Raw genomic sequence first — 18,047 nt, 5'->3', positions numbered from 1 at the left:
GCCCATTACTCAGATTACATTAGGAAGAACAGGTAGGGCAAATGCATGACAGCTGCACCCAACACAGAGGTCATTTGCAAGCCACTGCATCACACAACCAACAGCACAAAGCCCAGCGCTGGCCCAGGCCGTGAACACATGCAGCCACTCACAGCCAAAGTCACCCTTCCAAGAATACTCACCCCTAGCTTGCTGCTGATGCTCCTTCAAATGTGCATCCAGCTCAGGCTGTGTCACGGTCAAGATGCAGGCCATTAGTGGTGTCATGCTCCGCCACGCCAACCTGCCAGTCCGAGGGAGCAGCCCCAGCGTCAGCACAGGAGCATGATACTAACTCATCCCACATTCACAGATATGTCTAACAGAGCAGGGCCAGACTGGGAACCACAACCGGCCCTGGCAAAGTGCTCGGCCGCCCCCTTCCCCCCCGGGGACGGGCCGCCGAGCTCTTTGCCAGGGCCGGTTTTCGGCCGATTTTGTTACAGGGCCGTTTTTGCAGCTATGCTGCAAAAACGGCCCTGTAACAAAACCGGCCCCCAGGGGCCCAAAACCGGACCCCACCCGTGCGGCGCACCGGGGGATTGCCTGGTGCCCGCTACGGCCAGTCCGGCCCTGTAACAGAGACAAGAATGCATCTCACATGGAACATTAGCATGGGAGAATCACACGTAAATGCATGCAGGTATGAGGGTGGACACAGTGCCTGCCCATCTCATACACATGCAGGATGCCAGCACAGAAAGCTATGTGTAGTCTGCCCACATCTACTGTCCATTTTTGGGTTGAGCAAGACATACATTACATATCAACATATGTTTGGGGGTAGACTCACTGTGTCCAACACTGTGCAGCCCTCAATGTCCTTGCCCTGTGAATGGCTCACTGTGTGTATTGGATGTCACATTGAGGGACATGATCTTACAAAACCACACCCTTCTCACAAGGCCTGTCGTGTGCAATCTACAGAGCTGAGATGGCTCATTGATGGAAAGTAAAGCAAAACCAAAGGAAATGATGGACGTAGTGTTGAACAATGCAAGCACTCACCCCCAGTCAACAGATCTGGGTTTAATCCACCACCGTTCTTTAGCCCACTCTGCCACCCCAGTTCAGACATGGCCATATGCTGTGCCTCATGGGAACAGTCCAGCCCGAACTGCCAAGCCATGTCTTCCCTGGACCGGAAACAAGCTTCCTAGGACCGGTTTCTGGCATTTCAGCCATCTTCAGCCAGGCTTGCTTGAATCCAGTGGCAAAGTGAGCAAGGGACTCACGTCTGAGCGTAATTTTTAGGTCTCGCTGAGACAGCGCAAGCTGTCTCTTTGAGACATTTTGTAAGTGGGTTTTCAAAAGTGCTACCTACATGGTTTTGCTGGCCTAGAGCTTGAGTGCACGATGGCGTGCACGTGCACAGCTGCTCCTCTGCTCCTTGCATTCCCCCCTCCCTTCTCACCCAGCCCTTTGATGCTCTGCTCGCATCTCCCTCCTCCCTTCTCCTCCTCTTTTTTTCATTACTTGTATTCAGGCTCCTCGCATTCCCCCCTCCCTTCTCGCCCAGCCCTTCTTGTTTTTTTACTGCACTTCCGACCTCTGGGTAAACTTCCCAAATCATTTAACGTGGTGTGTCAAAACAAACGGCTCCTTGCTCAATCCAATGAAAAACAAGCATTTGCAATGCAATAGGTCTCGCATTTACGCAAGTTTAAGGTATTGGCATTGTAAATGACAATGCGTTTTATTTATATTTCAAAAACCAAAACATAAATAAAAGGCATTGTCATTTACAATGCCAATACCTTAAACTCGCGTAAATGCGAGACCTATTGCATTGCAAATGCTTGTATCTTAGAGCGTTACTGTAAAGCTTCTCACACGTTACAATCCCATTGATCCATAGTGCCTGGCGCCTCGATCTAACAGTTCCACTAAAATGAAAGGATGCCGATTGTGTTACAACTAAACGTTCTAACAGTTCCTTAGAAGTCAAAGTCTTGGACTGAAGATGCATAAATTGACCCGTTTTTCGTCTCCCTTTTTAACTCGTACATTAATGGCTTATGCTCCGTTATAGAGTGTTGACTTCGCACCGCATCAATATTCTAGGGCTTGTTTTTGGTGCAGTGCACTGAGATTTACATTCACAGGGAGAACAGAGACGCTTCTAGCTTGAACAAATCATTATAGCGTAAACTACCTCAGCCTGCCTCCAAGGCAAAAAACTACATTCTTGTCGAGAAAGCTGCCCGGGTTAAAAGAATGTCGAAGGGGCATAAGCCGAGCAGTGAGCTTCCGTGGTTTCTGCTGTTGTGCCGACAACTAACCGGCCATTATTCTAAGATAGAAACTCTGCATGGAACAGGGCAGCTATATGCAGCACTTACTTACACCTCCCTCCCCAGATTCACCAAGAGGGCCCCATGCCTACTTTACGTAAATACCTCACAAACAAGACCCACACGTCACTCACCACTTTTCGCGCTTACCTTCACTCTCTGAACTAACTTTACTTGCACTGGCAAATGTTGGTTTTTGCTTTGTTCGCCATAAGTTGGCAGGGTATGCTCAGACGTGAGTCCCTTGCTCACTTTGCCACTGGATTAAAGCAAGCCTGGCTGAAGGCGGCTGCAATGCCAGAAACCGGTCCTAGGAAGCTTGTTTCCGGTCCAGGGAAGACATGGCTTGGCAGTTCGGGCTGGACTGTTCCCATGAGGTACAGGGTCAGACTGATTTGCATATGGCCATGTCTGAACTGGGGTGGCAGAGTGGGATAAAGAACGGTGGTGGATTAAACCCAGATCAGTTGATTGGGGGTGAGTGCTTGCAATGTTCAACACTCCGTCCATCATTTCCTTTGGTTTTTGCTTTGTTCGCCATAAGTTGGCAGGGTATGCTCAGACGTGAGTCCCTTGCTCACTTTGCCACTGGATTAAAGCAAGCCTGTCTGAAGGCGGCTGCAATGCCAGAAACCGGTCCTAGGAAGCTTGTTTCCGGTCCAGGGAAGACATGGCTTGGCAGTTCGGGCTGGACTGTTCCCATGAGGTACAGGGTCAGACTGATTTGCATATGGCCATGTCTGAACTGGGGTGGCAGAGTGGGATAAAGAACGGTGGTGGATTAAACCCAGATCAGTTGATTGGGGGTGAGTGCTTGCAATGTTCAACACTCCGTCCATCATTTCCTTTGGTTTTTGCTTTGTTCGCCATAAGTTGGCAGGGTATGCTCAGACGTGAGTCCCTTGCTCACTTTGCCACTGGATTCAAGCAAGCCTGGCTGAAGACGGCTGCAATGCCAGAAACCGGTCCTAGGAAGCTTGTTTCCGGTCCAGGGAAGACATGGCTTGGCAGTTCGGGCTGAACTGTTCCCATGAGGCACAGGGTCAGACGGATTTGCATATGGCCATGTCTGAACTGGGGTGGCAGAGTGGGCTAAAGAACGGTGATGGATTAAACCCAGATCAGTTGACTGGGGGTGAGTGCTTGCAATGTTCAACACTCCGTCCATCATTTCCTTTGGTTTTTGCTTTGATCGCCATAAGTTGGCAGGGTATGCTCAGACGTGAGTCCCTTGCTCACTTTGCCACTGGATTCAAGCAAGCCTGGCTGAAGACGGCTGAAATGCCAGAAACTGGTCCTAGGAAGCTTGTTTCCGGTCCAGGGAAGACATGGCTTGGCAGTTCGGGCTGGACTGTTCCCATGAGGCACAGGGTCAGACTGATTTGCATATGGCCATGTCTGAACTGGGGTGGCAGAGTGGGCTAAAGAACGGTGATGGATTAAACCCAGATCAGTTGACTGGGGGTGAGTGCTTGCAATGTTCAACACTCCGTCCATCATGTCCTTTGGTTTTTGCATTGATGAAGAGTCCCACAAAAAACACACATGTAATACTCTGTACATTCAGTGATGTGTTCTTGTCAGATTGGGCGGTGACTGTGCAGGCCAGGTGGGCTCACACTGAGGTCCAATGTGGGGCATCAGGAATGTCAGATGAAGGGACAATTTGAGAGCGGAAACAGTGCCTACACATGCGAGTCTGTACACATGCTGGTGGAAATGGAGGGTGCTGTGCACAATAGTACAGCAATCTGCTGTGTCTTAGGTGAATACCCGCCAAGAGTGTCACCCTTGGATAATGAAGTCCTGAGCATAGTGCTGAACTGGAGATGATGTTCAATTTTGAGCCAAACACAATTACATCACTAACCTCTGGACGAAAACCCCAGCTAAGGCCACAGATGGGCCTGTGAAGGACATCTAGGACCCACACAGCCATTCACACAAGCAATCACTGCCCTGACTCCTGCATTACCAACTTGCTGTGTCACTGTATGGCTGACAAGACAATACATGTCCCTCCAATCTTGATGTTCAGGCAGGGAAGCGTGTGAAATAGGCTGCACACCCCTTTCCCCTGGAGACAGCATGCTAGGCACACTCTCAGGCACATACTGCAACAGATCAACTTCATGTGTGCCCCCCTGCTGCTCTCTCACTCCCACTCTGGAAGACTTACCACGACATTTGGAGCACCATATAGCCTCGGATACCGTGTGAGCACCTCGTCCACCAGGACCTCCAGCTCCTTGGTGGTGAAGGGACTGGCATGGATCTTCTCAGTCCTTGCCATCACTGTGGCCAGGAGACAGCAGCAGTTGGTGTTGAGGGGTGGCAGGCAGCAGGCCCTGGAGACAGCAGCGGCAGCAGTTGGTGTTGAGGGGTGGCAGGCAGCAGGCCCTGGAGTCATTAGCAGCAGCAGTAGGTGTTGAGGGGTTGCAGGCAGCTGGCCCTGGAGACAGCAGCAGTTGGTGGTGAGGGGTGGCAGGCAGCAGGCTCTGTGAGCTGTGGAAATGTGAGGCTATCCCACACACAGATATAGCCCCCTGGGGTAGTTTCAGTGGTTCTAAGCTGCTGCAATTGGTGTCCCAGGTCAGCCTTTCCCAAATGCATCCAATGACCGGCTCTGCGGTGGCGGAGCACGCCTACTGCGATTTTCAAAACTTGCATTGTGCTACCACGATTGCGGTTCCCATTGGCTGTAAGGGCATGGTCCATGGCGGTGACACACCGCAGGGGCCAGCCGGGCGCTACCGCGGTGGTGCATCTTTCAATTGCAGCCAATGACCGGCCCCACGGTAGCAGAGCACGCCTACCGCGATTTTCAAAACTTGCATTGTGCTACCTCGATTGCGGTTCCCATTAGCTACCGCGATATGTGTGCCATACATTGCTATGAATGACCGTGATTTGGGTGGTGGAGCATGCCAACCGCCATTTGACCATGTGTATATGCCTATGACTACCGCGATTGTGTCTTGGGCATTGGCGGTGACACACCGCAGGTGCCAGGCGGTAGCTACCTTGATATGTGTGCCATACATGACAATGTATGACTGTGATTTTGGTGGTGGTGCACTTTGACAGCATCTATGGACACGTGTGAAAGGCCAATGTGCAGTTCTCAACAGTGCACAGTGGCCACATGATTGTGCACACAATGCCAATGTCACATTTACCTCACTGCTGACTACACATGCCATGTTTGTGTTTATGCTTTGGAACATTGGCATGTACTCCCTCACATGTCATTTGTGATATTGCTGGGTATGCCCTCAGAACAGTGTTGTGATGGACCCTCCAATGGGTACACATGGCAATGTGTGTAAGTGCAGAGGAACTCACAGTAATGATTGTCTTACTGAACAATGTGCCGATTTGAGTGTCTACTTTTCCTGGCTCATGCACATACCTGTTTTTCTCGCACAGACTGTGCTCATTGTGTTGTTGATGTGTGCCCTGTTTAACTTACGCCTGAGGGTGTGGCAGGTACTGCAGCTAGGTATAAGACAGTTGTGTTGCTGTTTCACACATATGTGGTGTTTGTGATACTCTCAGGGCTGCTCATGCAAGATGTGGTCATATCCCTTTCGGCATTCTCATAGTCAGATATTGTTTTGGAGGTACTTGCTGTGTGAAAGGTGGACAAGTGTATGAGTAGTGTAGCTGAAGGTGTCTCTACATGTAAGGTGTGCTGTAAGCTCAACTGTGATGCTAATCATTGTTGCCGTTGTGTCAGTCAAAACGTAAGATGTCAGACACAACTCCTGGTGGATTGCATTGACATGTGTCCTCTCTCATCTCACCTAGTAGGAGACCAAATGTGCATTGTTCCTTCACAGTGCTGGCAGATATGGAAATTCCGTCTGGATAGAGACACCCTCAAAGACCTATCTGCTATGTTGGAGCCCCACCTGCAGCCTCGCAGGACATATCTGGGTGCTTTCCCACCAACATCTAAGGTGATGATGGCCCTGCATTTTTTTGCTTCTGGATCTTTCCAGTACACTGTGTCCAGCGCAGGTGGGATGTGGCAACCTATGTTCTGAGAACAAAAATGGGTGTTGCTCTAATCAGCAAGGCTGAGCCCTTAGCATAAAGAACAAATTGGTTGCCAATACTGATAAACAGTTTGAAAAATAAATGGAACGTGGAGGAACTTCAAACACACCACGTCTGTACTAATTAATAATATTTATTCAAGGAACTTCTTTCTTGTTCATTTGAATTTTTCATGAATGATTTGAACGCACATAAAATAGAAAACACCACAATGAATTATTAGAAAAATAACATACTACAAAATTGACAACAATGACTCACTGCCAATTTGGCAGATATCCCCACTAGCATATTCCCTAAATCATTCATACACCACTCCTCATTCATCAAAACACACTCATTCATACATTCAACCCTTGGTTACCTATATCAATAATCTGAATAAACCCAAGGCCTGACCAAACACGGAAAAGGGTTAACCAACTAGATTTGATGTGCATCAGTCCTATTGTTGGAAAATCGTTCTACAGTTTAACATAATTCTTTTTACAATGCACAGAAAGCAACAACTTAGACCAGTGTTTGCTATAAAAACTAAAAAAGGTCTACGCGTTTCGAACCCACAATTGGTTTAAACAAAGGGTTCGAAATTCTCTAATTGAAACCATATGTGGATTGTGGATACTCCCGTGGTGTAAAATGAGGCTACTTCCGGCAGTGTGTAATTCAATTGCATCACACACTGCAATTGAATTACACACTGCCGGAAGAAACGCTCCAAGAACATAGTCTCCACTACGGATTTGATTCACTGGTACCCTGAAGGATCTTTTTAGACCGCCGGGGATTCTATCGATCTTCAGTTTCAGAATAAAAGCATACGCAAGCTCTGAGCTTGTGCTCCCATATAATTGTATGAGATGAGAACAGATCAACTGAGGCAGTAGCCTCATTTTACACCACAGGAGCCGTTATTTCGTGTCTTGGTCCTGAAGAGAACCCCTTTGTTTAAACCAATTGTGAGTTCGAAACACGTAGACCTTTTTCCGTTTTTATACCAAACACTGGTCTAAGTTGTTGCTTTCTGTGCATTGCAAAAAGAATTATGTTAAACTGTAGAACGATTTTCCAACAATAGGATTGATGCACATCAAATCTAGTTGGTTAACCCTTTTCCGTGTTTGGTCAGGCCTTGGGTTTATTCAAATTGTTGATATAGGTAACCAAGGGTTGAATGTATGAATGAGTGTGTTTTGATGAATGAGGAGTTGTGTATGAATGATTTAGGGAATATGCTAGTGGGGATATCTGCCAAATTGGCAGTGAGTCATTGTTGTCAATTGTGTAGTATGTTATTTTTCGAATAATTCATTGTGGTGTTTTATATTTTATGTGCGTTCAAATCATTCATGAAAAATTCAAATGAACAAAATAGATGTTCCTTGAATAAATACTATTAATTAGTACAGACGTGGTGTGTTTGAAGTTCCTCCACAACCTGTGTTCATCATGGTGCTGCGTGATGTCCAGTCCGCTATGATGATCTACAAGGACAGATATATCCATTTCCCCAGGGCATGAATTGGCGGGTGTTGAGGGTGATTTTCTTACCTTTGGACACATCCCCCATGTTGTTGGTGCCATTGATTGCACACATGTTTGACTAGTTCCACCACAGGCACGTGAGCACATCTACAGGAATCGTAAACATTTCCACTCCATCAATGTGCAAGTGGTGTGCCAGGCAGATATGATAATCTCGCACGTGTGTGCCAAATTTCCAGGCTCAGTCCATGACTCATACAACATGCGTAACAGCATTGTACCACAGCTGATGGTCTAATCTGCTACCTGAACGTGCATGGTTAATTATCGTACTGTGTGTGTGACATGCTGTCCTTAGCCACAGTAACATTACAAGGTTTCTCTGTCTTTCTCACACTTAACTGACTGCATATCCCAACCGTCCTTAGTTGCTGAGCCCACTGCGGAATCCCAGGACACCTGCTGAAGTCTGCTACAATGATGCTAATGGGAGGACATGTTGTGTGGTGGAGCGTACTTTTGGTCTCCTGAAGTCACGATTTTGCTGCCTGGACAAGGCCGGAGATGCACAGATGTACTCGCCCAGGAAGGTGTGTTAGATTGTAGTTGCATACTGCATGCTCCACAACCTGGCCATTTGCAAGGAGATCCCCCTGCTCCTGGATGCTGATGAGCAGCCAAGGCCCCCGCCTGCAAACCAACCCGCGTCCAGTGACGAGGATAGTGGAGAGGAGGAAGGTGTTGACCTGCGTCAACAGCTCATCAACCGCTACTTCACTTCATGGTGAGTGACAATGTACAACGGACCCATTGTCTGATGATGTCGCTGTTGTTGGCAAGGTGTATGTGACCTTCGTGACTGCAGCCTGTTGTTGACTCAGTGGCGGCTGACAATGTCTCTGGAATAGGGTTGTTTGGCACATCTACAGGATGTGTATGTTGGCACTGTTGCTCTTTGTGATGTGTGCATGATGGAGTAGCTTGATGGTAAGTGTTGTGTGATGTTAGTGGTGCCAAGCCCTGAATAGTGAATCTTGTTTTGTTGTGTTTTCCTAGGTCCCTTCAGCCTCTCCTTGCCTACATACATTCCATTCTCCTGGTACATTGTAATCATGGTGAAGACTGCACATCCTGGAATAAACACGGAGCAGAAACAATGATATGTGTGTAAGGAGTATTTATTAACAATGGTGACATGTGAGGGGGGTGAACATTTACATTGAGGTGACTAGTGAAGCAGTGAGTTGACAGTTATGGAAAATGAGAGAATCGAGTAGTCACCACATTTATGTGGTGACCCAGTCTAACAGACAGATGCCATTCACAAGGCAGTGTGGGTAAGGACAGTCCAAAATGTCAATGCAGTAGTGAAGAGGGTTGCCATCATGGCTGGCTCCGTGACTGACGTTTGGCAGGTGCTTTCCCATGGGATACTCCCAGGGATTTCTTGGGACAGCCCTTTGGTCGCTTGGCAGGGGGGACCTCTGCTGTAGGGCCAGTGGGGTCTGCGGATTCACCCCTCTCTGTGGCCGCAGGGGAGGATGTTGAACTGTCATCCTGTGGCCCACAAGAGGGAGGTGGAGGTGTTGGTTGTGGCGCAGGCCTGTCCCTCAGTACCACCACCAGCTGGCCCAAGAGGTCCACAATTTGGCCCATGCGGGTGTCCATGGACCTCATCAGCAGGAGGAGCTCATGTGAATCTTCTTCTGACCAGCCCGTTCTTCCCTTGGCCCATTCATAGGCCCCAAGGACTCTGTTGATGTTGTCCAGGGCTTCAGTTCCAGGGTCTGGCTGTCTGTGACTGACCCTTGCCCTCCCACCTGCCCTGCTGCCCGCTGCCACAGACCTGTTGCCTCCCAACTGTGGGCCCCCGCATCCTCTCCCTGCCCTCCTCAGTTGGTGGTGTGGGCTGGTCATCCTCTAGGACAGGGAGAGTGTTGCAGGCAGCACTAGTGGTGGTGGTGGAGGACGCACAGGCCATAACAGCAGGGGTCTGCGGATAGGTTGGTGTTGCTGCAGATGTGGTGGGGGGACGGTTGGGTCCTGGGACCTGTTGCACCCTGGCACACCAGATAGGCGGCTTCGAGCTCCTCGTCCTCTGAATCCGGGGAGTCAACATCTGAGGGTCCATGTTCGGGGGGAGGGTAGACTGGCTCTGCAGGTTGCTGGTGTTGTCCTCTGCAGTAAGTTCTTGGTCACCTGTGGGACAGAGGGGAAATGGTCATTGTAGTGCACCCCACAAGCTTTTTGTTAGATGTGTATTATTCACAGTTTGTATACCACGCAGTTGACTAATCATCACATTGTTTGTATGCCCACTACTGTGCCTCCTGACATAATGTTGAGGTACATGCGTTACTTGTCCATGGTGTGACGTGTTGAAACCATGCGCCACGTGCATATTTTGTGATTACAGGGACATGTTGCCATCTAGCGCCTAGCACAACAAAGAATTTATGTGAAGCCTCTTTGTTGATTACTCTGCCTGGCAGACGTTACATCTTAGCATGAACTGGCCATTGTCATCTCATGCATACCTTTGTCATGTCATGTGCAAATCTAAATTTGTACCACCAACTATGCTTTCTTTGTTTTCATATGGTCCTTGCTGCTCTGGCCACCTGGCACTTACATATGGCATTCAGTGCTGTGCATGATTGTGCACAGACTTTCTTCTACATGTGAATTGGTGTGTCACTGTTTGGTTGCTGTGACAGTTACATGTGTTTAGCTGTCTGCACACTGTGAGCGGCAATAGGATCTGTGTGTATTTTTGTGTGATGAGAGGGCTGGTGTTGTAACATGGCACCATGCTTTTTGAGAGGAATGGCTGGGCGCATGTACTGGCTACTTACCTATTCTGTTTTCACATTTGTGTTGGATTTGTGACACATCTGTGTGTGTGTGTGTTTGTGGTGGAGGCTTCCATCCTGCTCAGGGGTGGGACAAGAGAGCATAGTATGTCTACCTGCCTGTTAGTTTGAAGTGGACAGTGCAATGTCTGACATAAGCATATGGTTTGGAGGGAGTGCTCCATCTTGATGATTTGGAGTACAAGGGGGCATGGTGGTAGTAGTAGTGCAGGCCTCACACCCACAAACAGGACAACCTCGGTAACTCGCTACATTCATGTACGTTTTGTTGGTGTACTACGATGTCTGCCACATGCTTCATGGTGGGTGGTGAGTGCCACATCCTGCTCAGAGGTGTGACAGGGTTGACTGTTGGGAGTTGTTGTGCAGGCCTATCACCCCCAAACACCCCTCCCTGGGAAGATGGCTACCTACCTGTAAGTTTGTTTGTTGTAATACAATGGCTGCCACATGCTTCTGGCTGGGGGGAGTGCTCCATCCTGCTCAGGGGTGGGTCAGGGGTGCCTGGTTGGAGTTGTAGTGCAGATCTCCCACCCCCAAACAGCCCTCCCTGTGAAGATGGCTACCTACCTGTTAGATGAAGGTGAACAATGCAATGGCTGCCACGTGTTTCTGGGGGGGGGGGGGGGAGTGCTCCATCCTGTTCAAGGGTGGGACAGGGCTGCCTGGTGGGAGTTGTTGTACAGGCCTACCACCCCCAAATAGCCCTCCCAGGGAAGATGGCTACCTATCTGTTAGATGAGTGGGAACCATACAATGACTGGCACGTGCTTCTGGGTGGGGGGGGTCCTCCATCCTGCTCAGGGATGGGACAGGGGTGCCTGGTGGGAGTTGTAGTGCAGGCCTCCCACCCCAAACAGCCCTTCCTATGAAGATGGCTACCTACCTGTTAGATGAAGGGGAACAATGCAATGGCTGCCACATGTTTCTGGGGGGGGGGGGGGGTGGGTAGTGCTCCATCCTGCTCAGGGGTGGGGCAGGGCTGCCTGGTGGGAGTTGTTGTGCAGGCCTCCCACCCCCAAACAGCCCTCCCAAGGAAGATGGCTATCAATCTGTTAGGTGAGTGGGAACCATACAATGGCTGGTACATGCTTCTGGGTGGGGGGAGTGCTACATCAATCAATCAATCAATCAATCAATCAATCATAACATTTGTAAAGAGCACTACTTACCCGTGAGGGTTTCAAGGCACTGGGGGGTGGGGAATGCTGCTACTGCTCGAAAAGCCAGGTCTTGAGGAGTACTCTGAAGGTCAGCAGGTCTTGGGTCTGCCGTAGGTGGGTGGGAAGGACGTTCCAGGTCTTGGCAGCGAGGTGGGAGAACGATCTGCCGCCGGAGGTCACTCTTCGGATGCGGGGGACTGTGGCGAGGGCGAGGTCTGTGGAGCAGATCTGGCGAGTGGGGGTGTAGCAGCAGAGTCTTCTGTTTAGGTACGCTGGTCCGGTGTTGTGGAGTGCCTTGTGTGCGTGTGTGAGGAGCTTGAAGGTTACCCTCTTGTTGACGGGTAGCCAGTGCAGGTCACTCAGGTGCGGTGTGATGTGGCTGCGGCGAGGGATGTCGAGGATCAGGCGTGCAGAGGCGTTCTGGGTGTGTTGCAGCTGTCTCAGGAGTTTGACTGAGGCTCCTGCTTAGAGGACGTTTCCATAGTCCAGTCTACTGCTGACGAGCGCCTGTGTGACCGTTCTTCTCGTTTCGGTGGGGATCCACTTGTAGACCCTGCAGAGCATGCGGAGGGTGTTGAAGCAGGGGTGCATCCTGCTCAGGTGTGGGACAGGGGTGCCTTTTGGGAGTTGTAGTGCTGGTTGCCTAGACCCTGTAAATGTTGGCTACCTTTGGGGTGATTCAGATGGAGTGAATGTTGCATATGTGGGACATGTGTTGGATATTGTGGTGCATTTGAATATACTTGGGCCTCTGAGATGTAGCTTTGTAGTTGTGCTAGACAGTACATAGCAGTGTAATGGTCTACATTTGTTTGTACTTACCAGCCTGCACTCCCCCGGCTATTCCTGTGAGGCTCTCTGGATGCAGTATGGCAAGCACCTTCTCCTCCCATGCAGTGAATGTTCTTGGTGGAATGGGAGGGCCATCGCCAGTCCTCTGAGCCATCTCACGGTTCTTGTTTCTCTTTTCTTTCACAACCCTCTTCAAGTCATGCCACCGCTTCACAATTTCATTTTTTGAGCACGGGGTGGTCCCTACTGCATTGACCTTATCGACTATCCTTGCCCACATTTGTGCTCTTGTGGCTAATGGTGTCTGTTGGACCAGGCTACCAAACACTTGTGGTTCTACTCTGATTATCTCATCTACCATGACTGTCAACTCACTCTCTGTGAATTTAGGCATTTTCTGTGGTGCCATGGTGTGTGGTGTGCTAATGTTTTGGGGTGCAGTTTTGAGGGTGGTGGTGGTGGTGTGGATGGTGTGTGTCTGTGTTGTTGGGCTGGTGTGATGTGTGCAGGTTTGCCTCTCCTTTGTGCTCTGGTATTGGGCCCTTCAGTTGTGGAGTATTGCAAAGGATTCTGGCCAGGTAAGGGGCTGGATTTATGCTCAGCTATGTGGGTGTGTCAAGATAGAGTATTGCTGTCAGGTGTGTTGTGTGGGTTGTCCTGGGATTTGTATTTTTGTAGTTGCCATGTGGGTGTGTCATTGGGGTGTGTTAGGTGTTTTTGGGAGCAGGGCTGGTTTACTGTGTAAACTTTGTGGCCTTGTTGTGAGTTTTTTTTCTGTCGCCCGCCATATTTGTCACGGAGTGTTCGCAGCGGTGGCTATGCTACAGCTCTTCCGCCGGCTCTCCCATTCATCACTGTTTGCAACCGTGGCGGTCGGAAACAGCGGAACGTATCGCGGTCACATCCGGAATATCCTAATTTTCCATGTGGTCTCTCCGCTGTCCTGGCGGCAGTTTGGTGATTTTCCGCCGCGAATCCGACCACCGCAAATACGACCGCCGCGGATGGGTTTTAGACTTCTCTACCCGCTACGGGTGTTTTTGCATTGCCTCGTTCCGCCGCGGTCGGATTTTTTGGGCGGTTGATCCTAATTGTACCGCCGTTTTTTCCGCGGTACCGGCGGGCGGTTGATTTCGGTTGATTTCCCATCCCAGGTCCGGCGGTAGGGGTAGGTCTTCCATCCCACGCGTCGCCTGACGCAGGACCCACGTTAGGAGTCCTTTTTACCCGCCGGAGACTGCTGCAAGATTGCCTTGCTCACGCAAGAGGTGACTCCTGAGCACCTTTCGGGTATGTAGAACACACATATCTTGTTGTAGATAGTTTATCATTTCCTGATCCTGATGAATTGCCGTGACCAATCACTGGCTTAAAGGGCAAGAAACATGTTGATCCTCCTGAGAGTAGGGCATACACAACTAGCATCATAATCACTAGTAGCTATCCCCACCTCACTTTCCTTTTAACTAGGCTGTTTACCACTCTAGTAAACACAATTTTTGTGGACTAACAGTACCTATTTTATCCGTACACCACATCTACACATCCTAGGGCCCCTTACCCCCACAGCACCCTTCGGCAGGAACAGAAGATCCCCGCCAAAGAGCCCCAGTATTGGGAGCCCGTCAGGAATTGCAGCGCCGACCTGACGAGGGGCAGGCTCAAATGATGAAGCATGACACCTAGCTTGCTGGGTGTGTGAGGGCCCTAGTTCCAACTAAAGGGTTCCCCCCTTTTTTTCATGGCAGACGACACTTTTTGCTGAAATCACTACTTTTTCCTAACTGACTTGAGGAACTTTGTACCCTTTTTGTCTTACTGGTTGATTTCCGCTACCATGGCGGTCGGGGTGGTTTTCCGACCGCCATCCTAATAAACCCCTAAGTTTTAACAAAAGAGTCTTTAGCAACACTTTATATTCCATTCTCACGTTGTAGACTGCAACATTAGCAAAAGATCCCACACTGGCAATCGGTTAAACATTGTTCCTGTGCAACCAGGCAAGGTTACAAATGATGCTAAATTGGCCTTTCAGTAACTGTCTGGCTCTCCATGTTCTTTCATCAAGGTATTCTTCTCAGGCTCTTCCCTTCTATCACTAGTACAGTAATGTATCTATTCTCAATCTTACAATGCGTGTGAACACCTGCAAGAAAGTCATGTTAGCAGAAAATGGAAAAATTAAAATTTTATGCAGCATGGAAAACAGGTCTACTTAAGATAACTTAAAGTATTAACTCAGTGGTGCACATTTACTATACAGGTGCACATTTAAACCCAAGTGAATGTAAAATATCAGGACATTAGATTTACATTACATGTGGCATACAGTAAAATCTTAACTGTATACGTGTAAGTACGTCTAACAACTACATTTTAAGGCAGTTTATGAAACCTTAGTATGCACATTACATAAATCACATTTGTTTCTAATATAAATGAAATTCCATAACGTGAGGATGGTTTCTACTTAAAATCTAAACAATGTAATTTAATGTATTAGGGCACACATTATGTAAATCGATTTTGTTTTAGAATGAGTACATATCTACTAATTAAGGATGGTTTATTCATCAAGTCTTCAAAGGATACCATTTAATAAAGTTCAGGCACACAAAATGAGTACATGTGCTAATCCTACAGTGAATGCACTCTAGTAATAAATGTCAAGTGCAACTCTGATAGTGTGACCTCTTCAACAGCACATAGAAGCACTCGGAGATCCTGTGTGGATGAGACCAGTGCCACTTCATAGCACTGGAGAAAACTGATGCAGCAATGAGTTAAAACACAAAGGTGACATCCGAGTCAATAGGCTAGAACACTGCAGCTTGGTCACAGAGAAGCAACACTTGCCCTTAAAACAACAATAGACAAGGCGCAGTCCAATCCACATGAGGGTGCTGCCAGAATCTGGCGGATTTATTTGTTTATATTACCAGCTCTTATGACCGCGCGCTGAGGGACCCCATGTTATGAGACATGAGAGGCGGCCTGTCGCGACTTCATTGAAGCGAGCCCCCTGTTCAATGAACCTTCACCTTCAAGAAAGAGAAACTCGATATTGTAAATAGTGCTTACATTCTAAATAACAGGACCCATGTAACAACCGAAGTAAAGAGGCCAGTAGCCATTGGAGGTTACAAATGAAGACAAGGCCATACTAAGGAGGGACTAACAAGCCTATTAACGAATCCGAAGGCAGTATTTATGAAAGACAATGACACAAGCCAATGAAAATTATGGGAGGAGAGTGGGCGCAGCTTCTCTCCCATAGTCTACTACAGCAGTCTCGCAGAGTGAGAAGGGCATACGCGCTGCCGCTAGGCTCAACCTAAAAACTGCCGGCGGACGTGTGCTCGGTCTGAGAAGGGTTGTTTATGCAGAGAACTACATGGAAAATAGCATGCAGCCACTCTGATAGTGTGACCTCTTCAACAGCACATAGAAGCACTCGGAGATCCTGTGTGGATGAGACCAGTGCCACTTCATAGCACTGGAGAAAACTGATGCAGCAATGAGTTAAAACACAAAGGTGACATCCGAGTCAATAGGCTAGAACACTGCAGCTTGGTCACAGAGAAGCAACACTTGCCCTTAAAACAACAATAGACAAGGCGCAGTCCAATCCACATGAGGGTGCTGCCAGAATCTGGCGGATTTATTTGTTTATATTACCAGCTCTTATGACCGCGCGCTGAGGGACCCCATGTTATGAGACATGAGAGGCGGCCTGTCGCGACTTCATTGAAGCGAGCCCCCTGTTTGCACCCCAAACAGTGCTGTAGATCAATAACAAGATATGTAAGATCACGCAAGAAACGTGATAAGTGCAAGTTTATGTTACCTAATTGTGATGTGTAAATGTGTAGCCAATTTTGCGTTGCACCATCAGCGATGACAGGGTGAGAGGAAGTAGCAAGTGTGAGGGGAGGAGACAGGCCTGGTGTAATTGAACGCAATAGTCTAAGACCAAAGGAATTGCTAAAGAAAGGGCCATGCACTCCCATCAAGTGCTAAACTAAATTCTATAGAAACTTGCAAAAGAAAGAGTTCACTGATATCAACAAGCAAACACAAGAATAAGGAGAAAATCAATCCATTCAGAAGCACGACTCTAAAACAGACAGGAATGCAATTGAATTCTGATTGAAGGCCAGACCTAAACCCCACTCTGAGCATATATTAACATTTGTTTATGATATTGTCTGTCTCAGTCAGCTAAAGCTGACTACAGTTAGCCGCACACACTGCAAAAAACACAACTATGAGTTATAGCATGTGTTGTGTGTGTACATTCACCACAATTGGAGACTTTCTGTAGTTATAAAAAGTTTGTGCCAGAAGCAAAATTCAGTTTTTAACTTAGTGTTTTTTAGGAGCATAGTTACTGTGTAGTTAGGACAGAGTTTCCACAGAAAATAGATTTTTTGTTTAGCTAATAACTTTGGCGCTGTTTGATGAATCTTCACAAAAATTTGTAATAAAAAAAGGTTCGTCCACCTCAGCTCCCTCCTCGAAAGTTTCAGTTTGATCTAGCAAAACGTGTTTATCTCATGCAGTTTTCCAAAGGAACTTTAGACAACACGGCAGCTAAAACAGGTGAACGGAATTGCATAAAACTAGGCAGAAAGCTACACCTTTACCGACAAAGCGTTTCCCTCTGTGAAAATCACTTCAGCTGTTTGAGAGAAAGTAAACTTAAAAATGTATCAATATCTAGAGACGCAGAACTACAGAGAGAGAGTACCGAGCAAAAAAATGACAAATAAAGCACTCTGTCTGGTACCGGGGCACTGGTACTAGTCCTATGAGACCGAGTGCTGTGATTGACTGACCACAACAGGAATAAAAATGTTGCGGCAAACATTTTAGGACACAGGAACCTGGTCCCCGTATCCTGAAAATTAAAATAAAAGAAAATATAAGGGGAACAGGTATGGGAACCCTGACCCTTGGCCCTTTTCCCTACTGTTGCACTCTTTGGCGTGGGAATAGTAATTTTTGCCCCTCCGCTATCCAACACTTTCCCTACTGTTGCTCTCACTAGAGTTGTAATAGTAATTTGTACCCCTCCACTATCCAGCACTTTCCCTACTGTTACACTCACTGGAGGGCTAACAGTAATTTTTATCTCTACACTATCCTGCACTTTCCCTACAGTTGCACTCACTGGATTTGGAATAGTAATTTTTACCTCTCTGCTATCCAACACTTTCCCTGATGTTGCACTCTCTGTAGTGGGAATAGTTATTTTGACCCCTCATCTATCCAATATTTTCCCTACTGTTACACTCTTTGGAGTGGTAATAGTAATTGTTGCCCCTCCGCTATCCAAA

The 18,047-nt window shown here is 48.0% G+C and overlaps 2 long non-coding RNA genes across 2 annotated transcripts in view; one reads left to right on the top strand and one right to left on the bottom strand.

Moving 5' to 3' along the window:
- LOC146854947 (uncharacterized) overlaps positions 1–9,032 on the top strand; it is a 36,984-nt gene extending 27,952 nt beyond the window's left edge. Inside the window, exons 2-3 of the long non-coding RNA XR_014980770.1 lie at positions 8,309–8,664; positions 8,937–9,032. This is a non-coding gene — a long non-coding RNA (uncharacterized LOC146854947). The remainder of the gene's footprint in view (positions 1–8,308; positions 8,665–8,936) is intronic.
- Positions 9,033–9,050: 18 nt separating this feature from the next.
- LOC146854946 (uncharacterized) overlaps positions 9,051–18,047 on the bottom strand; it is a 162,777-nt gene continuing 153,780 nt past the window's right edge. Inside the window, exon 3 of the long non-coding RNA XR_014980771.1 lies at positions 9,051–10,079. This is a non-coding gene — a long non-coding RNA (uncharacterized LOC146854946). The remainder of the gene's footprint in view (positions 10,080–18,047) is intronic.

This window comes from Triturus cristatus, chromosome 4_1, assembly GCF_964204655.1.
Source record: "Triturus cristatus chromosome 4_1, aTriCri1.1, whole genome shotgun sequence".
NCBI lineage: Eukaryota > Metazoa > Chordata > Amphibia > Caudata > Salamandridae > Triturus > Triturus cristatus.
This window is presented reverse-complemented; position numbering and strand designations above follow the sequence as displayed.